At 46.0% G+C, this 21,115-nt stretch overlaps 1 protein-coding gene across 1 annotated transcript in view; it reads left to right on the forward strand.

The window, feature by feature from the left end:
* The first annotated feature begins 18,465 nt into the window (after positions 1-18,465).
* The window catches only part of POMGNT2 (protein O-linked mannose N-acetylglucosaminyltransferase 2 (beta 1,4-)), a 31,705-nt gene continuing 29,055 nt past the window's right edge, over positions 18,466-21,115 (forward strand). The window contains exon 1 of the mRNA XM_064704734.1: positions 18,466-18,549. The gene's annotated coding sequence lies outside the window, so the exon portion shown is untranslated. The remainder of the gene's footprint in view (positions 18,550-21,115) is intronic.

The following is a 21,115-nucleotide window of genomic DNA, read 5'->3' on the forward strand; positions in this document are numbered from 1 at the left end:
CAGAAAACAATAGCTTTGTGCTAAGCCTCTCTTGCATCCATGAACAGGCTTAAACAAGCCACACAGGACAAGACACCAATATCCCCACATTTCCTAAAGATCCTGATCAGCCTGCCCTAAATTCAGGACCTGAGTGACTTGAAACATGGCAAATTTATCAACTGAAATCCCAATTTCAATGGGCTTAAACATGACCTCAGCAGCACATGAGTCCAATGGACCAGGGTGTTTACACAGCAGACTGGATAGCTGTGGAAAACGCTAAGACTGGGTCTCATTGTACTTTCAACTTACTTGAAGATGTTACAGTGTGTGAGCTAAGAAGCTGTGCTGAATCAAACCTGAGAAAAGCAGGCTGTAGTGCCGTGGTCGGTGTGTTAGACAGTGTTATCTTGTACATAGTGGGGAGCTGTCAAAACTCAGGAAGATGAATTGTGTCTAACTTCAAAAAGCATGCCTCACCTTCACATTTTCACATATATAATAGTGTTGTGGCAGCAGCAGTGAAGTGATAAAGCCAAGTCTCAAGGTAGCTCAGCAGGAATGAATAAATCTTCATAATTGACAGGCTGTAATAATAATAAATACTTGAAGAGTTTATTTCTCCCTCTATCCAGTTAGAAAATGACTGCATGGGAATCCTTGCCAGCAATTGGGGCTCTTCTAAATAATTACCAAGTCAATTCACAACCTCTGCCAGCTCCAGCATCTCAATAATTAAAAAGGTACCACTTGTAGCTAATGGTAAAGAGAACAGATGTTTCCCCTCAGAAGATTTTTCCTTCTTTGTTCCCATCGCTTCCACTGCCTTAAGCCATCCTGTATCTCCCAATTATGCTGGCACACCCATTCCAGCAGGTTGCAGAGGCAAAGTCCTGCACCCCAGAGCATGTGAGGGACATATCTGCAGAAGCAGAGCTGGCTTTGTTGCACTGAAGGCGATTGCTGTTGTTGGCTGCAGGGTGAAGCAGTGCCATGTTCTCAGGAAGCTGGCTCAATGCCCTTATGCATTTTCCTGCTGGCACCTACACTTGGATGCCAGGCAGGATGAAACACACTGCCACATGCCCAGGCTGGCCAGGGCAGGAACCTTCAAGGCTTTCCCCACCTCGGTGTGGAGGCAGCTCATATCCAAAATGGTGATTTGCTGTCTGCTAAAGATTTGTACCCTACCCTCAGCCCTGGCACTGGACTGTGCACAGCCTCCATGTTCTCCAGGTGTGAATTCTGAGAGTTTTTCTTCCAGGCATGAAATCATCTGCTCAATGGTGCTGTTTTGCTTTCCTCTGGCATTATAGCTCTTCTGCGGCCCAGTTTGCTTTGCTTGCTACCACAATCACACAGTATGTTAGGAGCACTCAATAAATGCTTCAGTCATCTTGAGGTGAGTTGTGAAAAAGAAAAGCCTAATTTTTTTGTCTGTTTGGAGCTTAAAAGATGCTGAATCTAGAACAGTAGCATTTTTGCTGCTTAAAATTTGTGGTTTATTCTGCGAAATTGTATTGTTGCTGTTTGCTGGCACTTGATGTAGTAAACATGACCTACATCTGGCATGCTGCAGATCATTAAAGGATGTTGCCAACAACACTGCAAGCATTTGCCACCTTTAGAAGTTTTCTTTCCAACCAAAGTTTAAAATTTGGTATGTTAAGGTTAAGATAACCAATAGTATTCTGGATTTGCACAGAAGATAAACAGAGTTGCTGGGTTTGGTCTCTGCAAGGCTCGGTCCTCATGGCTCTGACAGACAGCAGCATGGTAGTGCCATGGACAGTTTTGTACTTGGCTGAACTCTTGGTGCCTCTGATCTCTCCATTCCTGCACAGCTCAGGGGATAAAAGTGGGTAATCTGCTCTCCTTCCTGGTGCAAATATAAGCAGGTTCCAATTTCAGCTGTCCTACGTTAGTCCTGAGCTGGAGTAGTTAAGGCACATAAGGAGATGGTGTGGCTGATGTGAACTTCAACAGCTTTTCACTCCACATCCCAGACATGCAGAAAGGCAGACAAGGAAGGTGAAGGCACAAATGAAGCACAGCACCTAAAAGCCCATAAAACCAGACCCATAAAGCCTGTGATGAACCCCTCTGTACAAATACTGCAGTCCATAGGTGAAAGCAGCAGACCTGTGAGGATTTCACTCAGACAAAGACCCCTTACAAAGAAGGCAAACTGTTGGCAGCTACAGCCAAAATGTTGTGCTGCTCTGAGCACACAAATGCTCAAGGTCCTCTTGGGGTAGGCAGCGATCAAAGGGACAGCAATGGCAGCCAGTGACGCACCTCTGGGTGTGTCACAGGGGGTGACCAGACACAGAGTGAGAACTGGCAGAGATTAGAGCAGAAAGACAGGAACTGGCAAGGTGCAGGGATGGAAGGGGACAATGGGCGCAAGGAGCCAGAAGGGGGGCACAGCAGCCTGTCCCCCCATGGCGACTGGCCACCAGCCCCACAGACAGTCAGCAGTGCCCACGCTGGGCTGTCTGGCTGTGTGGCATGAGGGGTACCAGAGCTGGGGAGCAACTCACTGCCTGGCCCCAGGAGCACAGGAGCACCGAGTGGCCCCAGGACCCTCATACTCAGCTTGTGAAACTTGATCACTTAGCTGAGCTTCCCTCCACAGACCCTGGCGTGATCAGGTCCTGTTTGACCTCCAGGTAAAGCTGAACAGACATTTGCATCCTTCCTAAGGCAATCAGGGCTGGGCGAGGCAGGAATATCCTCATTTCCCTTTCATTGTCCAAATATCCTTTGGCCTGGAGGGGTTGCACAACTTCTGCCTGCTGGGACAGCTGGACAATATCCATCAGTCTGCCTTGGCTGTACTGCAAGAAGTATTTCTAAAAGCAGACATGTGACATAGGTGCTCATATCATCTTGCAAGTCAAGAGGACTTGTGCTCCTTTGAAGATTTTCAGTCCCCATGAGCAAAGAACTTCCAATATTTTGAAAGCCACTGGAGAGACACATAAATATTTGCACAGGGTCCATCCTATTTTAGACAAATAAAACTACCCACAGGAACCCTCAAAGATGCTCACATCACACCAAGGATCATGGTGGGGCTGATGTCTCCTCCGAAGGTTGCTTGTTTGATCTGTTCGCTGTTCTCATCTCTCTTCCCTCCTACTCTTTGGCTCCTGCAGAGAAAAGTGGTGACATGATTTATAGATGTATTCTGAGGCATTTGAATACCTTGTTCCTGCAACCTGCTCTGACAACTGCTGTGCCGAGGGCTCCCAGAACAAAGGCTCGGGACGAATGAATCCTTGTCTTCACTCACAAGAAAAGTTTAAAAAAGAATCACCTCCTTCTTCTATTATTTCCTTGTCTTGTTATTTTAATTTTTTCCCCTGTGCAGACAGCAACATTAAGCCCACTGGAGAATGAATGAATATCAATGAGACAGGGCAAAGATGGAATATGCAGCCGTTCTCTCCCAAACTTATAATGAAAATGCCTACAGGGAGGCGGTATTGCAGCAGATAACACACACACTCTCACACCCACTGGTTTTGGGAAACATCCACATTTACTGGAAAATGTCTCCTAAGTGGGCAAGCTTCCAATTGTCAAGTTCATGGTGCGCCCACTCTTCCAGCAATTTCATTTAGGAATTGCCTCCTTTCAATTACAAATAGAGGTGCAGCCAGAGCCCAGAGATGAAACAGGCTGGGAACACTAGAAAGTTAGATACGGACTTTGCTGTAAATTTCCACATCAGGGATTGTTTCTAATCATAAATTATGTTGGTCAGGAATTAAATTAGTTGATTCCTTGCTGGCAGGGAAAAAAGATGTGCTTCTAACAGAAAACAGAGAGTTAGAGACAGTGTCTGCAAACACTGCACCAGCTAAATCCTCCCTTCAAAACTCCCTGAGTCCAGCTCTTTGCCCAGGGTGCCATTCAGCAGCATCTCCTCCTGCTGCAGCTGTGGGGATGCCCTCACTGCTCTCTGGTCTTATTAAAACTCAGGAGGCAGCAGATACTTTTAGTGAGAAAGGAATTCAAGTCCAAAGCTGGTTCACAAAACTGCTGTCTGCCGCAGGAGCTGATGGCTCCCCAGATGATTTCTGAGTACCCTTAGATCCTTCCTTTCCACAGACCCCCAAAACAGGGTAACAGCAGCTGAGTGTTACAAGATATGTTTCCCTTACAAGGCTGCCCAGGTAGTATCTAGTTCTGGTGACTTTCATGGCCAGGGTAGAGGAGAAGCAGCAAAGGCCTGGCAAGGGGCAGACCAGAAAGCAGCATTTTCCATGAAGCTGTGAGCGAACAACCCCAACCCTGCCCTCCCTCTGCCAAAACAGTCTCAAAAAATAGCCAGCTTTAAAAGGAAATTTTAGTTAAAAGCCAGTTGATAGCACAGTTTCTTGAAAAATGCGAGTGAGAAGCTTTTTTTCTTTCTGAACTGCGCAATCACTGGAGAGCCGAGAAGTGTTTTCTTGGGGTTTTATTTTATATGATAAAAAACTCAATGCTGCCCTCTGTCAGAAATGCAGCAGAACTGGTCTTCAGCTGCTTGTCCTTAATTAACAAGTACTGTGTGTTCTCTCCGTGGCGCAGCTTTTGCCATAAATCCCTCTGATCCCATCCGGGCGAGAAGGTGATCCCATGGCCGCCTGCTGCTCGGGTTCTGTGCTAAACACCTGACGGCGATAAATAATGCACCTCAGCAGCTCAGCTGTTCACAGAGATGGCTCAGCTAAGGATGACTTCATGAAAAGAAGATCTATGACAGTCCAGGTAGAAAAAAGAAATAGTGCAGTTACTGCTTGTGTTTAGTGCAGTTTAAGTGGAAGAATACATGGGTGCTCTGTTAAATGCTGATTAATCTACGGTGTAAGGTGATTTTGCAGTTCATGAAGGCCAAGTTGAAGACAAATCCCCCAGGTACACAGGGAGAAAAACACCCCTGCAGTCTGGCACTGTCCCTCCCCAGCTGCTCAGTCTCATGCTGTGTGGCTGTAAAACCGGTGTATGGTCTGTATCTGCACCCGGGTGCAGGGCTTGTGCTGCCTGGACCTCTGCCCAGGGGTGGCTTTAACACACCTGGAGAAGTGACTGCTCAAAAGGGATAAATTACAGCTCTTAGCTATGTACCTTGTCAAATAAAAGGCTAAACCCAGAGTTGTTTAGTCCCAGCACAGTGTGCTGTATGAGGACAATCTAAAAAGATTGTGGTGACAGGGGACACTGCCTGGCTAAGCCCCCTCTCAGCATGGGCTGGTGAGATTTACACAGTGCAGACTTACAGACTGCTGCCTGTAGCTGTATGTGTTGAGCAGCCCACCGCTGCCCCCACTGAACACAAGACAGCTTTTCTATGGCACCATGTCCCACAGGCCCATGAGTCTATCTCCAGAGTGCCTGACAGCCATGGAGGGGACCAAATGGCCAAGGGGGTGATGACAGCCTCCCTTGTCCTTACACCCCACCATGTGTCACCTTTGCATTTCTTCTGGAGTCACCACCATGCAGTCCTTGCACCTCCCTGAGAGGAGATGTTACACTGGAGCCCACCTTGAGCTCAGCCAGCCTGCAGCCAAAGCAGAGCTGCCCTCAAAGGCCACTTTGGACAGGATGGCCAGACTCTCCAGCGTGGTTTGGCAAGGCCAGCAGCTGAGGGAAGGAAATCTGCACTTGTAAAACATTGAGTTTGCTCAGTAGCCACAAGCACAAAGCACTAGGTTGCATAGCTTTTCAGACAAGTGCTGTCCTTGAGAAGGTGCAGAGGTCTGGGATGAATTTTCCTGACTGAAGACAGCAAAGATATCACTTGGTTTCACAATGAGTCACTGAAACTCGAGAAAGGCAATTCACCAGGGAAATCAGAAGGAGTAATTAAGAGAACATGGTAATTAAAAATGTATCCTAAGAGATGCTGTACGTGACATCCGCAGCAGACGGAGAAGCATGCCTTTATCCACCCCAGGTTACACCAAGTCTGGGGAAAGCTGCAGCCACAAAGTCACCATGGTTACAGATGCACAAAACTCAGAGTGATGAGATGTCCTGCTCTGACACAGCCACAGTGTTCATCTTCAAGCTGCAACTATTTAAGTGACCCTGGACTGTGCATTTGAAAAAGAAAGAACCACAGAAAGTCCTAATATATTCACGAATATGAAAGTAGACAGATTAGAGATTTTAATATATGCACACAGCTCAGGGTGTGCGGAGGAATATATAATACGTTATTGGACTGTAAATTAAGGCACTCATTATGCAGCCCTCATTCTGTGTCCAAAACTTCTGCTTAGATTTGTTTATATCACCTTCTGTCCTAGGATGCCTGCATTTAACACACTGATGTATTATGTGTCTATTTGCATGCATGCATACTAAGATGTAGTTGTAATACATCATAAGCCCTGCGTACTAATTATCACATGCTAATGTAGCAAATTAACCATGCATTAGTTTCCATCAAAAGCAGATTTCCTTTGCATGCAAGGTGCCAGATACAACTTCATGTGGCCTGATCAGAGTGGTGCATAATAACCACTTGAATACACTTTCCATGCTATTTTGCTGACATAAATCCAGTGATAAAAGCTTAAGAAGCCACCGAGGGTTTTAACTTCACAGTGTTTACTGCACACGATAAGGAAACTGGATTTCACTGTCTGAATGTATTCCCAAGGGCAGACTAATACACATTGGTTTTTGGGTAGTGGAATAGTAAAATCCAGCCTCACTTTTCAGATTTTTTAGGGTGCCTTGTTATTTTTGCAAATGCTGACAGGCTGCCACAACAAACTTACAGCAAGTTACCTTGATGCTCTAAGCAAGTCCATGGGCAGGAAGAAGCTGTTTGGAAACATGGGCTGTGTTTACAGTAGGAAGTAACTCACCTAAGAGTAGCATCAAAGCCAGCTCCTGTCTCTTGCCCTGAGGCTCCCAGTCCAGAGGACTACATTGACTGAAATACCTCGCCCTGATCACCAGAGAGCAAACAGCTTTTCTGTGGCTGAGGAGGGTGTTCTTCCCCCCTAGACCACGGGTACATGTGTGACAAGCAAATGACATGCTCATCCTTGTATTTTTTGCATGGATGTGGCTCCTAGGACAATTTAAGGCTTGCTGAAGGTGTGTGGATGGAATTTCAGCAACCTCCACTGAGCCACAGAGTTGATGGCACCTCATAGGAATTTTACAGGAATGCTCTTCTGAGCCAAGACTGGCCCTCAGTGGATGTAACAGAATGGCTGGATTTGTTCCTGGGAAGGTAAGGAAACTAAGCAGCAGTCTTTTTGCTCAAATATCCGAGCTTTATTTTAATTTTAAAAATACAAGTTTGTAACCCCTTGGCTACTGATACTCAGAATAAAATAGAAAATGTTTTTCTTTTGAAGTGCTGGAAACACCTGCTCTATATATAATAATGGAACATAAAGCAGAGCAACCCAAGTTTCAACACCAAATTTCAGTAAAGCTGTTACAAGTAGTGGTTCATGGGCAATGAAATGGTTATTAGCATTTGGCTGTAAAGAATTATAACTGCTGGGCTGGTAAGAGGACTCAGGCATTACAGAAACCCTAATTAGAAAGGAAGTAATTTGCCTACCTGTACATGCTTACACCTTCTGTGATGCCACTGCCATCTTGCCTCAGTTTTCCCCCAGGTGAGGTGACCATGATCTGTAATATCGACCTTGGTGTGGGTCTGCAAAAGTCTCGGTGTGAGCTGTGCTCATGGTGCTCCTGCAGCTCCCAAGCAGCCCACAGTTCCCTTGGCCTGGATGAGACAGTTCATGGGCTTCTGTGGCAGCTGAAATGCCACATTTTAACTTTTAGCAACTGAGGCTCCTTTCCCCTAAAATACAAGATCTTCAAACCAGCCTTTTCTCAAAATATGATTTTTTTCTGAGCAGTTACTTTCCTCTATGCATTTAATTGTCTGGAGCTTCAAGCTGTCTGTCTGCTCTCCTCACACACATTCTTGCTGCTTTTATCAGCCTTGCTGCCATTGCCAGCTCTCTGAGACACCTCTTTCCCCTGGAATTGTGCAAATATCAGTAGGGGGCATTATTGTCTGAGGCTGCCTGGTCTCAGAGTGCTGCCTGTGGTTCCTTATTCCATTCCTTGTTCTGCATGAAGACTGTCCTTGAGCAGACTGTGTGTTACTAGAGAACTAAGACCACTTTGGTGGGTAATCCTACAGGAGTTAATGATCCTAGAACCAATGCCACAGCTGAAAGGCTTGGACTATAACTATCACAGTCACACATTACATCTGTTATCTGTTTGAAGAAAAGTTCAGTAGCATAAATTTGTCCATAAGAGTCCCATCAGCAGAATGAGATGTTTACAGCTCAGAGGAGTTTGCATGGGCCCTCTTCATGAGGCAGAATATCACTGTTTCTTGTAAAAGGAAATAGAAAGGGAATACAGTCTGCAAGTTAGATTCAAAGTTGGGAACGTGCCTTGAGGTTTCCACACAAAAGAGTGGTATTTTGCAGTTTTACTTTTAGAACAGTTTATTAAAAGACTCCAGATCCCTTTCACCTCTAAACTTTCAGAATGTGTCAGCACTCCTCTGGTCAGTTTTTCTTTTAATCTTTGATTTTGGAACCGGTAAAGTTGTCTTCAAACACGCCTACATCAGTGCTCTGACATGAGCTTGTGTTGTGCTCTGGATCCAATTCATTCACGTACAGAGGAACCAGCAGAGGGATCTCTGTGCTGCTAACACCCTGAAAATAGGACTTACAGAGTCTCTGTGCATACTTTGGCCTTGAGACCGCTAAAGGGAGTGAATTTCAGCTCAAAATTGGACTTCAAGCTACAATGTGATTTTCATGCCTGGGCTTTTCTTACTAAAGATTTCTCTTACAGCCCTAGGACAAAAATGCTAATCCAATAACTTTCATCTTTCCAGTGTCTCTGACCCGTCTCACTCCCCAGCCACAGTCTGGAATATACTCTGGATAGAAGGATGTGCTGCAAGGAAGGCTGAATAGATAGCCTGGTGCTTCTTTAAACAGCTGTGTATTTAGTCAGCAGCCACTATGAAAGAGCTGGATTAATTTTTATTGTGTAGCCTTCTCTGTGGAATAGCTCAGTCATTTGCCCAAAGAAAAAGCAAAAGCTCCTCCTTTCTTCCATCCCTGCTCCAGTACTCAGGTGAGACCCATCAGATCTGTGCTGCAAACAGTGAAAAAATACAGAGGATTATTCTGTCCCCTGAACTGAATGTAATTGGGGATGCAGCTGCATCTGAGTTAGCACAGGAACTGCCATCAGGAGTAACCCCTCAGACCATCTGATCCAGTGTTCTTCACAAGAGAGTGCCAACACAATCTGACCTGGAAAAAGAAGCAAGAAAACCTAATAGTGCTGCTACAAAGGTTAGCTTTGGTCTGGGACCATGAGGACTGGCAGCTCCTAATTGCTTTGAATGGTGCATTGCTGGTGAATATAACTCTTGGCTGCTCCAGCTGTCCATATGGCAGCAGCTTCTTTCAGACCTGTAATAAAGAAAGACAATGGTAAAGACTAGTAAATACCAGAAAGCTGCAAAGGATTCACACATTTAAATCAAGCTTAAGTGAAAGACCCAATTTCCAAAGTATTGGTTTGCATATTTACTGTATTGTCTGCATCCCATACCAAGAATTACTCATTCCTGGCAGCATCTTTGCCTGTGAAAAACATTATTTGCAACTACACTTCCTAAAAAAGTACAGCACTTTACCTTAAACAGCCCAATGCCTTTTGCCAAACTCACCTGCATGGAAACACTTTTGATGAAATGCTTGAGAAGTCACAACAGACACCAGGTCTGACTTCAGTGTAAGCATCCCTCCCCGTGACCCATCACTTTTGTGCGTGGAAAAGAAGATAAAAGCCCTTTCACCACTGGGTGCTACTCTACAAGCTAATCACCACGGTGATGTGCAGATGTTCTTTTGATACGACCTTTTTCATACTCTACACAGCAGGCTGTTTAGGTTTTCTGTGAAGAAAATGGAAAGAGACCCAGTGGGTGACAGGAGTACTGCATGTTTGTTATTATCCACCTCACTCATCATAACGCCATATGAGCCGATGTGCCTGTGATTTCTTTTTTTTCCCCAATGTCTAATGCAGTCACCAGGAGCTGCCGCTGCAGTGGCGCTGCCTGTGGAAAATTAAAGGATGCAGAAGTGAGGAGAGATTTAAAATCTACAATTTAAATCCAAGTGGCACAAGAGGAAGAGCTTAATATTCTCTATCATTTCAGGCGTGAAGCAGAAGGTGACCCCGTGGAAATCATTTTAATAATATAAATGAGATGGGATGTGTCATCTGTAAGGGAGGGAGAGGGGGGAAGGAAGGCAGCAGCAGCTCACAGGGGGCTGTAGCTGCAGGGAGATGGAGCAGCTTCACATGGAGATGATTTTTCTGTCAACACAAAGCACATGAGGGGAGAGCTGGGGCACGCTCACAGACAGTGGTGCTTTGAAAGAGCAGGGAAATGATCCTGGCTGAGAGATGCTCTGTCTTGCTGTGACATGAATGGAAGGAGCCAAACTCCCTGCTCAAATATACAGGCAAATGCTACATGTTTTCCACTACAAGAAAAGAAAAAGAAAAAAAGAAAATGAAAAGAAAACAATAAGAGGGAAGGGAAGGGAAGGGAAGGGAAGGGAAGGGAAGGGAAGGGAAGGGAAGGGAAGGGAAGGGAAGGGAAGGGAAGGGAAGGGAAGGAAGGGAAGGGAAGGGAAGGGAAGGGAAGGGAAGGGAAGGGAAGGGAAGGGAAGGGAAGGGAAGGGAAGGAAGGGAAGGGAAGGGAAGGGAAGGGAAGGGAAGGGAAGGAAGAGGAAGGGAAGGGAAGGGAAGGGAAGGGAAGGGAAGGGAAGGGAAGGGAAGGGAAGGGAAGGGAAGGGAAGGGAAGGGGGAAAAAAGAGTATCTGTGTTGCTCTTCCCTGGAGACTTCTTTTCCATCCTACGTATGAATTCTTCAGCAAACAGACAGATGCTGAATTTATGTTACATCCTTGAGGCCCTGTGTTCCCAGAGAAGTGGAGCATTATTCTTTGCCTTAGTTTCATTTAATTTGCTGTGCTAGGTAAAAATTGAGCTCATAGGAAGATACTTCCTGAGGCAGACAGAATCCAGCAAGGGAGCCAGCAATATTACCTGGCCTGGCTCTCCCAGTTCACTTCTGTGGTACCTAGGGCTGCTGTCAAGGAGGGCAAGGCTCTATCTAAATTGTGGGAAAGTTCACTGAGACCAAACATTCCCACTGGAAAATGATGCCACACAAGGACTGGTAGTTGCCTTCTGCCTGGCCTGGAGCAGGATCATCCTGAAAAGCAGGACAACCAGTTTCCATTCTCTGTCACAGTCTGGCCTTCAGTTGAAAAGACAAAGAGACCATTTGCTCTCACTGAGAAGAAAGATCTGAACCTTTTTAGGCAGGAGCCAGCTAGTCCAGACTCCTCTGCAAGTGGGAGAAGGGTGGAATGATGACCACTTCCCCAGGTGGTGGGCAGCGGTGTTTATGGAGCAGAGGAATCACTGTAACTCATCCCCACTTGGATTTGGAACCACAAGGGTTGTGCATGCATGCAAAAAGAAACAAATTGCTGAAAACCAAAGTAATTGTCCCGAAGGAAGACTGGGGTGCAAAGCAAGGATTTCTTAGCACTAGGCTTGATGTTTCCCATTGTTTTGCAGGATGGACATGGCTCTCAAGTTGCAGTCTTGGGATGAGGTACAATGCCTCCTTGTTTCATATTCGTGTGTCATTAAATGAAGGTGACAAAAGTTAGACTATGCTACACTGGGGCAAAGCTCACATCTTACGAAAAGTAGATGCTTTAGAGAGCAAAAGGCTGGACTGTTCAACCATCAAGTGAAGGAGGGATAGTTATCTTCTATGTCCAGACCTCACACTTTTCCTATGGAGGTGTAATACATAAAACTGATTCCTTTCCTATAAAACAACTTCCTAAAAATAGGATATGCACTGGCAAAACCTTACATGAATGAAGGGCATCATATTTCATTAGAGGTGCAGAAGGGATCCAGGGAATGAGGAAGATCTATGGCATAAGCAGTCTTAAAGCAAAAAAAGTCAAAATTCTCTCCTGTGTGACAGTTCAGTACAGACAGTTCAGTAAATGTCAATAATCTCTGTGGGGTGACTTGGAAGAGATGGCTGAAGAGAGGGTCTCCAAAGATTGCTCATCTTGGTGATTTTCAGGTGTCAGATTAAACTTCAGCATCTGAACTAACCAGTGATAAACTAGGCATCCCAAAATATATTCTAGCCGCAAGCTACCAGATATTTTTCAGAGAGTTACAGATGGATACTTGGGAGCCACAACACACACTTAAAAAAAAAAAAAGGAAAGCAAATATTCTGCTAACCACAAGTTGGCAGAAAGAACTGTTAAAAATCCTGTCCCTGAAGAGCTCATGAATAAAGGAAAGAAGCTCTTTGAAAAGAGAGACAGAGCGTGTGAAAGTCGAGGTGAACCACATCTTTATTTGTTATCACCAGCCTGAAGAGTTAAACGCTCTTTTATTTTGTTACAAACACTTACATGTAGGAAAAAAGGAAACTACTCCTCTGTGAAGACTTTGTTTTGTTATTTTATTAAAGAACAAATTCTTTTTCATGTTACCATTTGCTGGTGTTAGTTTTCTTTCTCAAACAGAAGCAGGGAAGCCCTGTGGTACTGAAACGCAGCTGATACTAGGTAGTTTTAGCAGTAACATGTAGATGGTATTTTATTTAATTTACAAAATCAGGTGCTTAAGGCTTTGCAAAGGCAGATCTGCAGCTTTAATGCATCCCCTTGTGACAACAGGCTGGAATCAGCCTTTATACATGCATAGTTTACAGGAAGAGGCAGAAGAAATAGATGGGGAATATTAATCAAAAACAAAAAAGGAAATTGATAAATTACACCTCATGATATACAAAAAGGAAGATAAGACCAGATGCATCAAGCCAAGTCAAAGACCAAAATTTATGTAGTCACAGTTTGGTGAACACACAGACACATTGCACATTTTCAGTCATGTCTCTTACCAGCAGTAATTCTCATGGAAGCAGGACACAGCTCTCTGTTAGAGAAATTCCTGCCAGGAAGGGTGGGAAGATGAAAGAATTTGTGGTGATAGAAGGCCCTCTTTATGCAGAACAGCAGGTGTGAGAGGGTAGGTGAGAGCACAACGGGCTGGGAAAGCAGGAGGCAAGAACATCATCAAATATGGGAGTCATTCTCAGTGACCCGGGATGGCAGGCACTGAAGTTGGAGGACTTGTAATGACAAGACATGGCTAGCAGGTCTCATAAACATCCTTTGTGGAAGAAGAGTGATTAAATGGATCACATTCCCCCTGCATCTAGAGCCCTCTCATGCCTTGCCACGGTGGCAACTGCCAGCATTGCTCCTGCCACTTCCAAAAATCCATCTGCTCAGTGCAGAAGGGAACTGGTCTCTTACAACCTATGTAATGTTTCTCATGGGTTCTGGGCCCATGCTCTCCCACTTTCTGCTGGACAGCTCCTCACCTCAGCAGTTAAATACGTGACAGTGCTGTCACCTTAAACAGGCAGACTACACAGAGAGAACACCACAGAGAGCAGAGCACCATCAATTCAGTCACTGAGTGACACAAAGTACTAAGAGTGATCAATCTTTCCCACACGGACAAGAAATGATTGATTTGAATAATCGCCCGAGAATATTCACACGACACTCGAACAGTTGCTGTCATGATTACCAATGTCTCTCTTCCTCACAGCAAGTCTATAATTGGCAGGAGTGTCTTAGATAATTTATACAGCAACAAGATTTTCACACTTTCCCAGCTTTGGATAGTTGCTAATATTGCATGAGACAGTCATTTTGTCATACAAGGGAGCTTTTGGCACATCTGTTGATGCCGACTGCCATTGGATTTCTCCATTTTCCTGTCTTTTTTATTCATTGTCATTAGTACTCACCTATTCCTTTTCTGAATTGTGGAGATTCACATTCGGTTGAATTTAGATTAGTGCAAGTCTTTTTCTGTATTTAACAGAAACATCTACTTCAAGTCCATAAATGAATGGATTTCCTGTTATAAGAAAAAATCCTTATTGCTTAATAGTTTGCCTGTACCATGTTGTTAAATAAGTGAATGGCTAAATAAATCAGGTGCTTGCTTATCTAACTGTCCTGGACTCCAAACCAAGCAGACTACTCCAAAAAACCAAGCAGAAGCTGTTACCACTCCAGGAGGAGCTAGGAAAGAGCCACTCTCTCCATTGGTTTGCTGTCATGCTAGTGTGGATTGCCACGTGCTGCTCACCTCTGTGCTCCATGGGATCCCACTGCTAGCAGCAGAAGCAGGGGCTGGTGCCCTGCTTGTGCAACTGGGAAGTCTTCTTGTTCTCTTAGTATCACCATGAAACCAGTGGATAGTTTTAACTGTCATCTTTAGAAGTCCTTTTTTGATCTCTCTTTGTATAGAATAGTTATGTTTGCTCCCCTGTTTGTGCTCATTTCACCTCATTTTACCTGCAACAAGATAAACAAAAACTTAACCTTCTTTGGCAGCAGCAGCAATTACCCAGCCCTTGGGCTTAAGGAGAGAAACACTGGGATCAGAGCTGTGCTTTCAGAACACCCAGTGCCCTCACCACCTCGTAGGCACAAGTCATTTCAATGGCAGCATTGCTCAGCAGCAGATTTATTTCTTTTTTTACTCCTGCATGTGTTCAACATCAGTGTGTGAAAAATTGCTACTAGAGGGCAGATACTGATCATGATACAGCTATTACTTGCTGCCAGGTACTGCAGAGATTGGGGTCACTGCTTGCTTTTTCCAAAAGAGAGACAGTTTAATGAAATCTTGCTCTTTGGAGGCAAGAAAGCATTTATCCCCTCCAAACAAACTCATAGTCCTGAGGTAAAATGACATGAATATGTATAATTTCTTTAGTGAATTACATGAATTTGTAAGAGAGGTTTGAGGCATACAGCACTTTCAAAGTCCCTTGTTCAGCTCTCTCTGCTGCCCGCATTTAGCATATGCTGAGCGGATGTGCAGGGAGTTCCATGGTGCCTTCAGTCCCAAAAGGCTTCACTGATGGTTTTGGCTGAAACAGTTTTCCTTGACAGGATGATTAGGCAGCAGCTACTCCATGGATGTTGCTTATTACCTCTTACTCCATGGATGTTGCTTATTACCTCTTACAGGACTGGAATCACTGGTGCTCATCCAGTTTTACGTACCGGCTGGTTAGCCCACAGGCTCTGCTGGGCTGTGATTATACCACAGGCAACTGCTACATCCCTTGGGATTGTGTGTCCCACTAACCCCACCAAATGCATTTCACAAAGCTGACATAGAAAAAAATCTGAGTGGCGAAATCCCAGCAAGATCCCAGTAGATCCTTCTCTCCATCCTGCTGAGGAAAGGATAAGAGCACAAGTGCCCACGATTTGTGCAGCACACAGAGGCAGTGAAAAGCAAGGGATAGCAGAGGCATTAGGTAAATGGCCAAAAAAGCTGAGGCAGCCTCACACAGAGACACACAACAAAGAAGTCAGTGGATCTGGTTGACTTCAGCTGAGCAAGGCTTGGAGTGCTGCAGTCCCACATGTTGATGCTCATGAGCAAGCACATCAGTGACTCAGCTTCCAGGACCCAACCCTCTGGTATTTTATCATTCAAAGAGAGTGTACATGAGAGCTATAGCATAGGTATAGAAGGTGATGTGAGGAGAGGATGTATGGGTTGGAAACATTCCGATGTTTGCTTCAGGCTGGAGATATAGTTCTGCCTATTGAACTGTAAAGGGTGACTTAGCTGTTCTAGCTCCCAGTTGTGAGCCTATCCTTTCTCTGTGTCTGCAAAAACTGATTTATTCCCTGAATGGTCACATCAGAAGTGATTTTGGCACTATAACTGTGTGACACTATGTTGAAGCTCAAGTTCAGGCCTTGCAGTGTCTTCTTATAAATCCCATGTTGCATCTACCAGCCTTGTGCAGATGTCTTGGGCAACCTAAATTGTCAAAACTGCACTAAGTACCTGTGCCTGGGCACCTGAAGGGGCTGTCTCTGCCATTAGCACACTGCTTCCAATAGGTATCCCCCTGTAAAACCTTGCATAAAGGAAAACCCATCCCTACCCCGTACAGACGATGTGCTTAAACAGATGTGGGTCCACAAAGTTCTTACTCCAGGAATAACCAATGGACTGTTCTGCATGAAAAGTTTATCAGATTATGCTCTTTTTTCCATTGCAGGTTATTCTGAAACAGACATGACAATAAATCACCACAACCTTATGAATATTTCATAGAAACACATCTCAGCTTATGGGTGTTCTTTTTTCCTTGAACGATTATGTCTGTGTCTTTAGCCATTCATCGTCTGCGATACGTGACTGGCCACTTGATTCAAATTACTGTAGTGTCTGGCTTTTGACTGGTTCATTAAATATTTCATAACAAGGAGGAAAAGTAGCACTGCAGATGACATTTACGTGAATATGCAAGCAGGTATTTGTGAAATCTTAGTCAGGATTTCTACTCACAAACGCTTTGGGAAGATTAATAGATATCTCTAAACATTGTTGAAATAGGGACTTTTTATTCCAGTGAAAATTCCAATGAAATAATGAAAATTATGATGATAATGATTATTTGGTACTGTTGCTCTAGTTAAAGGGATGTGGGTCCAGCATCCTGAAGTCTATCCAAGACTGCACTATAACTAAGGAACTTAATGAGAAGCAGAGTAGATGGTATCTCTTGCAATGGAGCTCATTAGTGTAGTAGTTCTTGAACAAGCTGAAAAACAAATCTCAGAAGCCTGACATTTGCCTTGTCAGTCCATGAGAGCTCAACACTAGAATTCACAGACACTGTAACAAAATTAAATTTTAAGTAGCAACAAGCATTCCTCAAAACCCTCAGTTCTTGTGTGCATCTCTTGTAACACAAGTTATTTCTTCAGATTATTAGCTACAAAATCTGTAAGGCAGAAAAAAGAGGCTGGAGGAAGAAGCACTAAGCTTTTAGATTTGATTTCCCCCACATGATTATCAGCTTTTCAGGAGCAAACTTTTCAATGGTTAAACTTTTTTATTAAATTCCTGCATGCATGTTTAGCAGTCCTGTCACTCTGGGAGCATTTAGCTATGCGTACAAACACCAGCTAATATGAAAGATGCTACCAAACCTCTATCTGTCCTTCCCATTGAGAGCTCTGTATGGGTTTGGAAATGGGAGCTCCCATGAGAAACAAAAGCCCCAGTGACTTCGGGAGAGGATGGGGGCAGAGGTGCTGTTATACCCAGGGGTGCCCACCTGCTCAGGTGATCCAGCCTCTTGTTGCAGGCTCAGCATGCTCTCAGTGGTTTTTTCAAGCTGTAATGGTCTCTGGGTTGCTCTGGTGAAGCCTGACTGGAGCAAACACCACCATGTGAATGTGACCTGCCACCACTGTCACAATTTCCCTGGTGAGAAGGAACCTTCTTCCACTAAGGATGCAGGTGCCTGTGATCTGTCAGGTTTTCCTGGTGGATTTGGAGGCGTGTACTCATTGTCAGGATGGCTGCCCTCTGCTTTACCACCTCTTTCTGAGTGGAAGGGGGCAAAGAGTGTGGGCAGCAAGGAAGAAGCCTGTTGGGCAGGGGGATCAGAGGGTGAGAAAGGAAGACAGAGGAACGGAGGTAGGACAGTGTGAGGAGGTACAGCATAAGGGGAGGTACAGCAAAAGAGGGGAGACCTCACTGCCCTCTACAACCACCTGAAGGGAGGTTGCAATGAGGCGGGGGCAGGTCTCTTCTGCCGTGCCTAGCATGAGAGGACTAAAGAAATGGCCAGGAAGAGTCATATAAGCTATTTGAAACAATTTTTTCCCTGTTTAGGGTGGTCAGGCATTGGAACAGGTTGCCCAAGGGTGTGTTGTAGTCAACATCTCTGGAGGAGCTCAAGAGACACTTGGACCTGGTGCTGGGTGAAGTGGTTTAGGGGTGACAGCGGTAGTGCTGGGTGGACACTTGGACTGAATGATCTGAAAGGTCTCTCCCAGCCTTGATGATTCGATGTCTCTGTGGAGGCTGAAGTAGATTTGGGAGGAAGATGAGAGCTGCAGGTGGGCAACGCAGAGGGCTGGGAAAAGCAGAGGGTTCCAGGAAAACGATCAGCCGAGGAGGCAAGGGCTGGGCGGGCCGGGAAGAGAGCCGGGAAGGGAACCCGCCGGACTGCGGTGCGAGCAGGGGTGGGAGCTGGCACCGAGTGCAGGGTGTACGCGGAACAACCCCGAGCAGGGCCAGGGGCAGGGTGGGCGCTGAGCGCGGGGACGGGAGGGGGGACAGGAGCGGGGACAGCGTGCGCACTGAGCGCCCAAACAGGACGGCCGCCCTCAGGGCCCCGCGAACTGCAGCCTCCACAATGCCCTTGGCCCGCACCGGGCATGCGCGGCCTGCCAGGCCCGCCCGCCCCGTTCCCGCCCGCCGCCGGGCGGGGACACCGTGAGCGAGGAGGCGGCCGGGGCGGCGGGGCCGGGCCGGGCCGGGCCGAGGGGCGGTCGCTGCCGCGGGCGGCAGGTGAGGCGGCGCGGACGGGGGCCGGCCCGGGCTCCCGCAGGGGGCGGTTCGTGGGGGGTGGCGGTGGCCGCTGTCGCCTTCTTCCCGAAGGGAGGGAATGAGAGGAGAGGAGGTTATGAGGAAGCGGGGGGAGCGGGGCCATGTCCCTCGTGGTCGGCGGCGACCCCGCGGCGGGGAGGCGGATGCGATGAGCCCTCCCGGAGCGGGGCTGGCGCCGCGGCCACGGGCACCGCCGCACAGGCGGGCAGCGAGAGCGCTCCGGGCCGGCAGGGCAGCCCGCGGTGAGCGGAGCGGAGCAGGCAGCTGTTCCATCCCAACTCTGATAACCTCCCCAGAGGTCAAAGGCGCTGCAGGTTTAAAGCCTACTGGGGAAGGTGAAGATGTAATTATGCTCTCCTGAGAGTTTTCCTTGATGGCTGAGTGCCTTGGAACACCACCCCCCCTAGCCCGCCGACAGCTGTCTTCGGCTTTGAAAGCTTAGCAATGAATTTGCGAGTTTGGCCCCAATGGATAGGGATGCCGGCTTATCACACCCTGCACCTTTTTAATTATTGCGTGCTGACTAAGCATGGTGGAAAAGTTTCTCTTGGCTGTGTCAGCTCTGGATGCATTGCACATGCATGTTCCGAGGGTGGGCTCTGTGTGTCTGCTGGGTCCCCTTGTTCCCTTCCAGCCCCCCTCAATTAACCCAGTGTTTTAATGGGCTATGAAGATAAAGGCTTCATGTTTAGAAAAATCAATCCATTGGAGAGGCACACTCTCCCCTGGTGACGAGAATAAGGACTGTATCTGAACAACTGCTCAAGCCAAGGGAACGTATCAGTGTTTTCACACCAGTGCCATAGTTGGGTAACTATTGACAAATGCTGACTGTTAAACGGTGACTGCTGACTTTGGTAATAAAACAGAAACGGCTCCTTTTAAGAGCAATCTCAAAACGCTTGAACTGATTGACTGGCTTGTTAGATCAAGCCTTGACTTAGCTGGGAACCAGAGGAGCTCTTATTCTCTGCAAGGACGTTCTCCCTGAAACAAATCTGACTTATGCTAAACACATCAGCTGTAAGACAGGGTGTTTATTTTGCAATGTCATTTTCAAAACCGTGGTAGATACCAAATGTGTGAAGTAGATACAGGAAAGCTGCCTTGCAGTCTGCTTTTCTGCCAGAGTGCATTTTGAACGGTTTATGATTGCAAGGTGGCAGTTTTACTTGGAGTCTCATTTTTGTGTTTTAATTAGCTGTCATCAAAGCTGGAGTTCAGCTTCCAACACTTGTGAAGTGTGCCATGAACATGCACTCTAGATGCCTGGGTAATGTTTTGGAACTAGTTACTTAGAGCCCACTCTCTATTCAGCAATGTGAAAAATGGATTGACTATATGGAAATCTCTTTCCAGCTAAATTTCCAATCTCCTCAGTTGCATCTCATTGTGAACTTACTGAGGTTTGCTTCAATCATCTGGAAATTGAATATTCTTATTCCCCTTTTTCTCACCCCCTTTCTCTTAAAAGTTGTTGCTTTAAAGTGTTCCATAAGTGCTGTGGGTTTAAATGGTTCCCAATGACATTAACCCACATTCAGTTGCTGCTCCCCAGAGTTTTTAATGTGTCTGGCCTATGCTCTAACATAGCAAGGTCTTTTAAAACATAGGGACCTGGAGAGATCTTCCACGAGTAAAACTGTCAAATGATCAGAGCCATAGATGACTTTTCTCAGCAGAAGAAACTGCTTTCTATTTAAAATGGCTTTTCCAGTCAGGGTGTATCTAGGCTATGAGGGAGTGGATTTTTCTAGGAAGTAGTGGGAGGCAGGAAGAATCATGAAAAAGGAGGTGGCGCAAAGGAGAGCATTAAACCACAGAGCCAGAACCAGATCACAGATCCTCAGCTATGCAGATAAAATTTCTTCAAAAGGGCAAAGATCTCACACTGTGGGACAGTATTTTCTTAGGTTGTGTTCCAGGATGGTTGCAGAATTCGGTGTTGAAGTTTACATTGAGAGGTAGAGTAGATCTGTGGGTCCACAAAGGCCAGGGAAGAGCAGGCTGGGAAGGGTCAGTGCAGTTTTGGGGAAGATGAGTGATGCTCCTCTCTTTTGCTGGCTGCCTTCCTGGGGAAGCCAGCAGCTGTCCCTAAGGGACTTTGCACCAATGACACAGCACTGAGGGCTAGTCTCAGGGTCTCAGCTGGTCAGAGTGACCCCAAGATATGTTAGAGTCTCTTTTCCCAGCCCAGCGCTCAAAGGAGGAGTCAGAGCTCTTCATTTCTCTGTCTCAAGGTTGTTTTTTGTATCTTATCTATAGAATTCTTTCTCCTGGCCTGCCGAGGTCTGCTCAGCAAGACAGTCAGAGGCACTCTGCCCACCTCCGGGCTGTGTTATCTTTTTTATACTAAAAACTACATGTACAGTAGTTACAATTACTTTCCAATACCTATCACCTATGTTAGACAGCGAGCTTCTACTCTAAACCAATCTAAAAGTGCCATCATCACAGCAGAAGATGGAGGCCAAGAAGGAGAAAGACAGGACACACCCCAATTCCTCCATCTTGTCCCCTGAACCCC

The sequence above is a fragment of the Zonotrichia leucophrys genome, chromosome 2 (assembly GCF_028769735.1).
Source record: "Zonotrichia leucophrys gambelii isolate GWCS_2022_RI chromosome 2, RI_Zleu_2.0, whole genome shotgun sequence".
Taxonomy (NCBI): domain Eukaryota; kingdom Metazoa; phylum Chordata; class Aves; order Passeriformes; family Passerellidae; genus Zonotrichia; species Zonotrichia leucophrys.